Below are 8,462 nucleotides of genomic sequence, written 5' to 3'. Positions count from 1 at the left end.
CTCGTCATAGTGAAGCCAGGCAGAACCACCAAAATTTTTATAAGCCTCTAGAATGATGTCAATATGCTGGAAGAGGCTGCTACACAGGGTAGGAGACTTTTCGCCTAAAACAGCAGCATAAATTGAAAATGCCTGAATCCAATTAGTAAAGGACTTAATATTACGCTTAGAATCGTCAGGCTCAGATTTTTCGTTTTTTTTATCAGATTTAGAGGGGTGGTCTCTGCTCGGGAGTAACGAGAAAAGGTCGACAAAGTGATTGTTCCAAATAAGCTCCTTAACAGCGGGGCTTAGATGGAAGCCAAGGGGCGAGAGCTCACAAGTCAGAGCTTCCTTAAATGGATTCATAGGGGGAACACTACTAGCAGGAGCTTCAGAGCGTATAAGGGTATGAGAAGCTACTGCCTGAGAAGAGGTGGTAACCTCACTCAAAGCCTCAGTTAGTACAGATTTAATTAAAGCTTTCAATTGATTCTGAGGGACAGATAAAGGGACATTAGTGTTCTCACCCCTTGTAGATTGGTTGCCTCGTCTCCTCTCTTCAGTGCAGCCCGCACTCCAGCCCTGCGCACAGGGCGAGCGCAGCTGCTCAGCGGGTCTTGCCCGTAGATCATCCTCCTCATCGGACGACTGGACCCGGCAGAAAGGGATGGACTTCTTGCTCTGAACGGCCGTTGTGGCAGCCGCCCGGGAGCCAGCAGCAGAGGGCACCGAAGCGCTTTTACGGCAGGCACCCTCTCTGGCCATCCCGGCGGCTCCTGATGACGTCGCCGGCTCCAGGGGATGACAGCCGCCGAAGTCCCGAGAAGGGCTGCGGGATTTCGTTTGAGCGCGGCGACGCGACTTCCTGCCTCCGTCGGAAGTACCGCGCCTGGACGCTGGAGGCGAAGATGGAGGAGAGAACACCGCCTTCTGTCTTCTGGACCTTGTCGAGGAAGCACCGGTAGGGAGTGGCGCCGAGTCTTGACCGGACGATGGGACGAGGAGCTCAGGAGTGGGAGGAGGAGGAGAGGCTTCGGACGCTGCCGCGGTAGGTTTTATAGCTAAGCAGCTCCTCAGCCAATCCATCCCGTCCTCCTCACCGGCTCTGGATATAAGCTCCTGAAGTAACTTCTCCATAATTGAGGGTCCTCTTCTTTCTTCAGCGCCAGCGGAGTGAACCAACTCTGACAGGATCAGTCTTTATATATCATAACAAACACCACTAGAATCCCAAAGGGCCAATGAAATTGCGGCAGAATTGGGCGCGCAAATACTGGCTAAAAATAGCTCATGACCACCTCCTGTATAGCAACAATGCAATTGATCAATAAAATTAACCCCGGATAATAACAATATAAAAACATGGAGGCCTATGGTGACATGAGACCCCCGCTGTATTTCATTTGATTGCGCGGGGGGGGCCAACATTATATTGTGTGTGGGGGCACTGAGCAGGTATCATATTGTGTGAACCGCTGAGGGGGCATCATATTGTGTGAAGCACTGAGGGGACATCATATTGTGTGGGAGCGTTGACAAAGCATTATATTGTGTGAGGGCGCTGAGGAGGCACCATATTATGTGAGGTGTCATACTGAGAGTGGGTAGTGAACATTAATCTGTGTATGTAAATATTTAAGGGGACATTATTATGGTGATGGCACAATGACTCTGTGTCGCACAAAGAGGGCACTCTGAGAATGTGTGCGGCACTAAATGGGCACTATTACTGTGTGCTGCATAGAGGGTGAAACTATTTTCGACAATATTATTTTTATGTAATGTGACTTGAGTGTATATGGGAGAGGCATTCAACAGTTCTGCATGGGGCCCAGCCTTATCTACTTACATCCCGGGGTGTGAAGAAGCTCACCTCTCAATAAATTGTCAGTACTATGTTTGGGCAAAACTAGTCCCACATTTCTTCTGTCAGTGACAAATCACCTCACATTCTCCATATTGTGTATGTTATCCTAAGAAACAATTCTTTTTAGGTAAGACAGACAGGAGGCTATAGGTGTGTATGATGTGTGACACTGGCACTATCGCCTCCCCGCCTAAGTGCATACCAGAGCTGCTGTCAGCTAATAGCCCTACACTGTGTCACTAGGGAGCCATGTTTATTTAGCTGGTCTCTGCTGCCCTCTAGTGGACGTGTAGTTCTACAACATGTGCAGACTATTGTATGTGCGTATATTGTCCGTGTGCAGGGCTGCGAACTTGACTTTTTATTTTTTCTGGACAGCTTATCAAAAAATCACAGTTAAATAATATTTTTTACGGACACATAAAAAACCCCATAATATACAATTATAAATGATAAATGTTTACAGCCCATAATTCTGATTTGAAGACATTATCTGTATACACTGTAAACTCTAAAATGATTATAATTACTGTCAAAGTAATCTGTACAAGTTTCTTCAACTTCCCCAAAATTTTTTCTTAGGCCATGTTCACACGTTCCTGATTTCCCTGCTGTTTTTTCTGCACTAAAAGCCGCAGCTCTTGGCAGAAAACGCAGGTCCTTTTTTTGGTGCTTTTTTGGTGCGTTTTTTGATGCGTTTTTTAGTGCGTTTTTTTATGCAGTTTTCTATGCAGAGTCTGTGTGTTTTCTAGGAAGTTTTTTAGGGTTAAAATGGCTGAAAATACCCTAACCCTACCCCTAACCCTAACCCTACCCCTAACCCTAACCCTAACCCTACCCCTAACCCTAACCCTATTCTAACCTTAGTGGAGAAAAAAAAAAATTCTTTATTTTTTTATTGTCCCTACCTATGGGGGTGACAAAGGGGGGGGGGGGGTCATTTACTATTTTTTTTATTTTGATCACTGAGATAGGTTATATCTCAGTGATCAAAATGCACTTTGGAACGAATCTGCCGGCCGGCAGATTCGGCGGGCGCACTACGAATGCGCCCGCCATTTTGCAAGATGGCGGCGCCCAGGGAGAAGACGGACGGACGGACACCGGGAGGCCGGGTAAGTATAAGGGGGGAGATGAGGGCACGGGGGGGGGCGTCGGAGCACGGGGGGGTGGCATTGGAGCATGGGGGGGTGGGATTGGGGCACGGGGGGGCAGCCACACTGCAGCGGTTCTGCACCACAAACCGCAATAAAACCCGCAGATATTTTTTTCGTCTGCGGGTTTTACTGCGGGTTTGACCTCACAATGGAGGTCTATGGGTGCAGAACCGCTGCAGTTCCGCAAAAAGAAGTGACATGGTACTTCTTTTTTACCGTGGCTATTCAGCGCGGCTTTTTTCGCGATTTTCCGCAATGTGGGCACAGCAGTTCCTGTTTTTAGCCCTGGTTCTCGGGACAGGTAGCATATCCTCCTCTCTGTCTTTCCTAGGTCTTGGAGATCTTCCTCACCTCTAGCAGCATTTCTGGATTGCAATACCTTCTGCCCCTTGTGGTTTTAGTCCTTCTTTTCCTGTAGCTTCACAAGCTGAGTTGCCCATGGCCCCCGACGTCAATCTTGAGGTTGTCCTTGGCTATTAGACAGAATCACACAAAGGGTATTTACAGCTATCTGCTACCTGGAATGTATTAGGCTCACTTTGTCCCTAGCAGCCTAAGGGTATGTGCACACGTCAGGTTTTTGTGCAGAATTTTCCTGAGATTTTCCTGAGGAGAAATTTGCACTACTCCCAGGAAATCCGCATGCGTTTTTTGTGCGGTTTTTGTGCGTTTTTTGTGCGGTTTTTACATGCGTTTTTTGTGCGTTTTTTTATGCGTTTTTTACAGCAGATAAAGTTGGTTGAAAAAAAAAAAAACCATGAGGTCATTTCCTGGTCCAACCCCTCTTCACCATTTTGCTTCCTTGTTGAATTCAAGATGCCACACCATCGTCTAACTCCAGAACAGAACTGCCTACTGTTGCATACGGCACTACTTTTGCTGCACCACTACAGCGAGCTGGTAAGAAAATGTCATTAGATGTCAACACTTTGCGTATTAGGCCGGGTTCACAATGTGTACAGCAGCCAGGTAAACACATACGTTGACAGTCTGCTGCAACGCAAGTGCTGACTTTGGCACATCACTAGCGCAGATGGAGCATCTGCTAGCTCCATCTGCGCTAGCAGTGACAGACCCGGAAACGCTGCAGTCAGAGTCTAGAGGTCCGACTGTCACTCAAATGACGGCACATGGCTAGTGATGTCAGACATAGGAGTCAATGGCGGCACTAGCGGACTACGTTTCACCGCATTATGCAGCAGTGTTACGAAGTCCGTCAAAAACGGACTGGGGGAACGCAATGTGAACCCAGCCTTGCCAGCTGTATAACATGTGTTGTACAGTTCCATATAATAACACATACTTTATTCTCCCATAGGAGCAATCTCGGAGAAGAAGGGATAGCAGACGCCTAACCAGAATCAAGGCCCAAGACTGGACGTAAGATATAACAGCAGAGAACATATGACGGCTGAACCCTATCCACTAATGAACCAGTCTGTATGGCACAGATGCTAACACCTGTGAAAATGTGAGGCGTAATCCCTATCAACCGTCGCCAAATCCCTATCTACCAAGGCCCCTTTTTAATTAATCAAATTGTAAACATTGTTAATAAATACAAAATATTATTTAAACAATAATCGTTTCCATGTTGTTATTGTTTACAGTTGCTTAAATCAGATCCCATTTCCGATCTTCTTATTTTTATGATAATAAGAAATCTGAGTAGTTAAAATAATTTTTTTTTTAATAAAGTAAAATAAAAATTAATTACATTAAAGAAACTTTTTTTTAATATATATGAACTGACATTTTATAACAAAACTTAAAGGGAACCTGTCACCCCGAAAATCACGGGTGAGGTAAGCCCACCGACATCAGGGGTTTATCTACAGCATTCTGTAATGCATTATGTAATGCTGTAGATAAGCCCCTGATGTTACCTGAAAAAGGAGAAAAAGACATTATATTATAGTCACCCAGGGGCGGTCCCGCTGCTGGTCTGGTCGGATGGGCGTCTCCGGTCCGCTGCGGCGCCTCCTATCTTCATTACAAGACGTCCTCTTCTGATCTTCAGCCACGGCTCCGGTGCAGGCGTACTTTGCTCTGCCCTCTTGAGGGCAGAGCAAAGTACTGCAGTGCGCAGGCGCCGGGCCTCTGACCTTTCCGGCGCCTGCGCACTGCAGTACTATCCTCTGCCCTCAACAGGGCAGAGCAAAGTACGCCTGCGACGGAGCCGTGGCTGAAGATCAGAAGAGGACTTCATGGAAAGAAGATAGGAGGCGCCGCAGCGGACCGGAGACGCCAATCTGACCTGACCAGCAGCGAGACCGCCTGTGGTTGAGTATAACATAACGTCTTTTTCTCCTATTTCTGATATCATCGGGGGCTTATCTACAGCATTACAGAATGCTGTACATAAGCCCCTGATGCCGGTGGGCTTACCTCACCCGTGATTTTCGGGGTGACAGGTTCCCTTTAAAGAACTTTTTAAGATTTGGTCATGAACTCAACGGTTTAACATTCTCTACACTCCCGTCTCTACTCAAATAGGATGAGATATCAAATCTCAAAATTGATGATATTCCGGTTGGTAGCCCATATCATTAAATAAGTCTGGTTGGGAGTAGACACTGCTATTGGGCATACTGGAACGATGGCCAGTTGCACTAGGTACAGGTGTATGGCCACTGTACGCATCTACATGGTTGGCCCTGTATGTTGCCGCCTGTCCGTAACGCTGCGATGCAGCAGCTGGTGGTGGTGGTGGTGGTGGAGGCATAATGGGGTTGCTGAAAACGTTGAAAATACCCGTCATAACTTGTGGAGCAGGGGGTAGGGTCGGTGTGTCATCAATTGCCATAAACAGACAATTGACAGCTGTCACGAACATTTGCTGCTTGTCCCGTGGCAGTGTTCTAACGCGGTCTGCCAAAAGTGACCCAAATTTGTCATGCTCATCTTGCTTTGATGAATTATCAAGAAGATTGAGCGTTTTAGTCGTTAATTGTTCAATAATTTGACCTTGTTTGGTCTTCTTTTGGACCGTCCTTTTCAATGCCACGGGACGGACAGAAGCAGCCCCCCTCCCCATGTGCCTCGACACACCGCCACCAGAGTTTGCACCAGCGTCAGAGGAAGTAGAAGTAGTGGTATTTGCTGCAACGTCATGTTCTCCAAGGGAATCAGTTATTTCGGGTGACCTTCCGGACAAAGACATGTTCCCCGGAGATTCTTGGCTGTTCATTATGCTGTCTTCTACTTCCTCTCCAATACTGTCCACCGTGGTGTCACCATCGTTAAGGTCCGGAGGTGTTTGGGCAGAGACGTTGCTTTCTGTTCTGCAGACCAAAAAATAAAACAAAGGTTACAAAAATACAACTCATGACGTCAAGCAACACTATTTCTTTATATTATCTACTTCCTCAAACTCCGGCTTCCCAATATGAACTGCAGCTGGTCTCCATAGGGCACCCTCTTCCTTGGCGGCGAGCTGCTACTCGGAGTCTTGAGTGATTTCAGATATCTGTCTGTGACAGACCGCCATCTCGTCTTCACATCGTCCACTGAAAATTAAAATTTTTTACATAAAACATTCCAAATCAATTCTTCTTACATTTTTTAAAAAAAGGAAAGAAATTGATACTTACAAATCTGTGTTTGCTGCTGTGTTGGGAGATTCGGCCACTCTGGAAAGAGAGCGGTTACTATTTTGGGCCAGGCATCACGTTTTGCCCCCTTGTACTTTTCGCTTGACCGGTCCCAGACCTCAGGGTGTTGTTCAATCTACAAAAAAAAATATAACAAGGGAAAAACTAAAATTAATTGTGGGCTACCATAAATACACGGTTATGTACATTTGCATATTGTAGATATAGTAGCATATATCCCAGCCACGTAACATAGTGCCCAGCCACGTAACATAGTGCCCAGCCACGTAGTATATTGCCCAGCCACGTAACATATATCCCAGCCACATAACATAGTGCCCAGCCACGTAGTATATTGCCCAGCCATGTAGTATATTGCCCATCCATTTAGTATATTGCCCAGCCACGTAGTATATTGCCCATCCATTTAGTATATTGCCCAGCCACGTAGTATATTGCCCATCCATTTAGTATATTGCCCAGCCACGTAGTATATTGCCCATCCATTTAGTATATTGCCCAGCCACGTAGTATATTGCCCATCCATTTAGTATATTGCCCAGCCACGTAGTATATTGCCCATCCATTTAGTATATTGCCCAGCCACGTAGTATATTGCCCATCCATTTAGTATATTGCCCAGCCACGTAGTATATTGCCCATCCATTTAGTATATTGCCCAGCCACGTAGTATATTGCCCATCCATTTAGTATATTGCCCAGCCACGTAGTATATTGCCCATCCATTTAGTTTATTGCCCAGCCACGTAGTATATTGCCCATCCATTTAGTATATTGCCCAGCCACGTAGTATATTGCCCATCAATTTAGTATATTGCCCAGCCACGTAGTATATTGCCCATCCATTTAGTATATTGCCCAGCCACGTAGTATATTGCCCATCCATTTAGTATATTGCCCAGCCACGTAGTATATTAATGAAAAGTCCTGCTGCGTATTCACTGCTGCCCTCGCATTAACTGACTATCACTTCCTGCCTCTGTCACTAACACTCAGTTCCCCCTCCCAACTGGGCTTGCCACTTCAGTTAACCCTGTACCAGCTAACTACAACACCAGGGAATAATATACCCTTACCACATACAAATGCATAAAAATACATTTAACCCTTGCATATCAAGGAGTAATCTTACAATAGCTGAAAACATCATCTTGTCATGCAAAAAACAAGCCGCCATACAGCGGAAAAATAAAAATATTATAACTCTCAGAAAAAAAGCAATGCAAAAATAATTATTTTTTCTATAAAATAGTTTTTATTGTGTAAAAGGGACAAAACATAAAAAAAAACTATATAAATGAAGTATCGTTCTAATCGTACTGACCGAAGGAATAAAGCTGCATTATCAATTTTACCAAATCAATTTTACCAAATGTGTAACGGCATAAAAAAAATTTCTGAATTGCTAGTTTTTATTGGTGTCCAAAAAGTGTACCAATAAAACATCAACTCGTCCTGCAGAAAACACGCCCTCACATAACTGTCAACTGAAATATGGAAAAATTATAGCTATCAAAATTTGGGGATTGGTGTTAAAATAAATAGTGTCTTTTAGTGTGTGACAGCAGCCTAACATAAAAAAACAACGTGAAGGATGACACCAGAGAGATGATGCAGAATTCCACCGCTGCCACCACTTGTGATGAATCCGCACCTCACCACCCCGCCGGATGTCGCTATTACATCAGACAGATCACATAATGTGGTTTCCCCACTTTCACCAATGTGACGTTCTGCACCCCCTGGAGACACATAAGGTTAGCTTGGTACAATTTAACACAGACACTCCCTGTCCACACAGGGAGTTATGGGGAGTGAGAGGATGTGGCCCACACAGTCACT

At 45.4% G+C, this 8,462-nt stretch overlaps 1 long non-coding RNA gene across 1 annotated transcript; it reads left to right on the top strand.

Annotated features, from left to right (window-relative positions):
• Nucleotides 1–3,441: 3,441 nt before the first annotated feature.
• On the top strand, nt 3,442–4,589 carry LOC138674303 (uncharacterized). Its single transcript, XR_011320589.1, has 2 exons — nt 3,442–3,906; nt 4,325–4,589. It is a non-coding gene; the product is annotated as an uncharacterized lncRNA (long non-coding RNA).
• The last annotated feature ends 3,873 nt before the right edge of the window (nt 4,590–8,462 follow it).

The sequence above is a fragment of the Ranitomeya imitator genome, chromosome 4 (genome assembly GCF_032444005.1).
Source record: "Ranitomeya imitator isolate aRanImi1 chromosome 4, aRanImi1.pri, whole genome shotgun sequence".
Classification (NCBI taxonomy): Eukaryota; Metazoa; Chordata; class Amphibia; order Anura; family Dendrobatidae; genus Ranitomeya; species Ranitomeya imitator.
The sequence above is the reverse complement of the archived record's forward strand: the minus strand, read 5'-3'. Positions and strand labels throughout refer to the sequence as shown.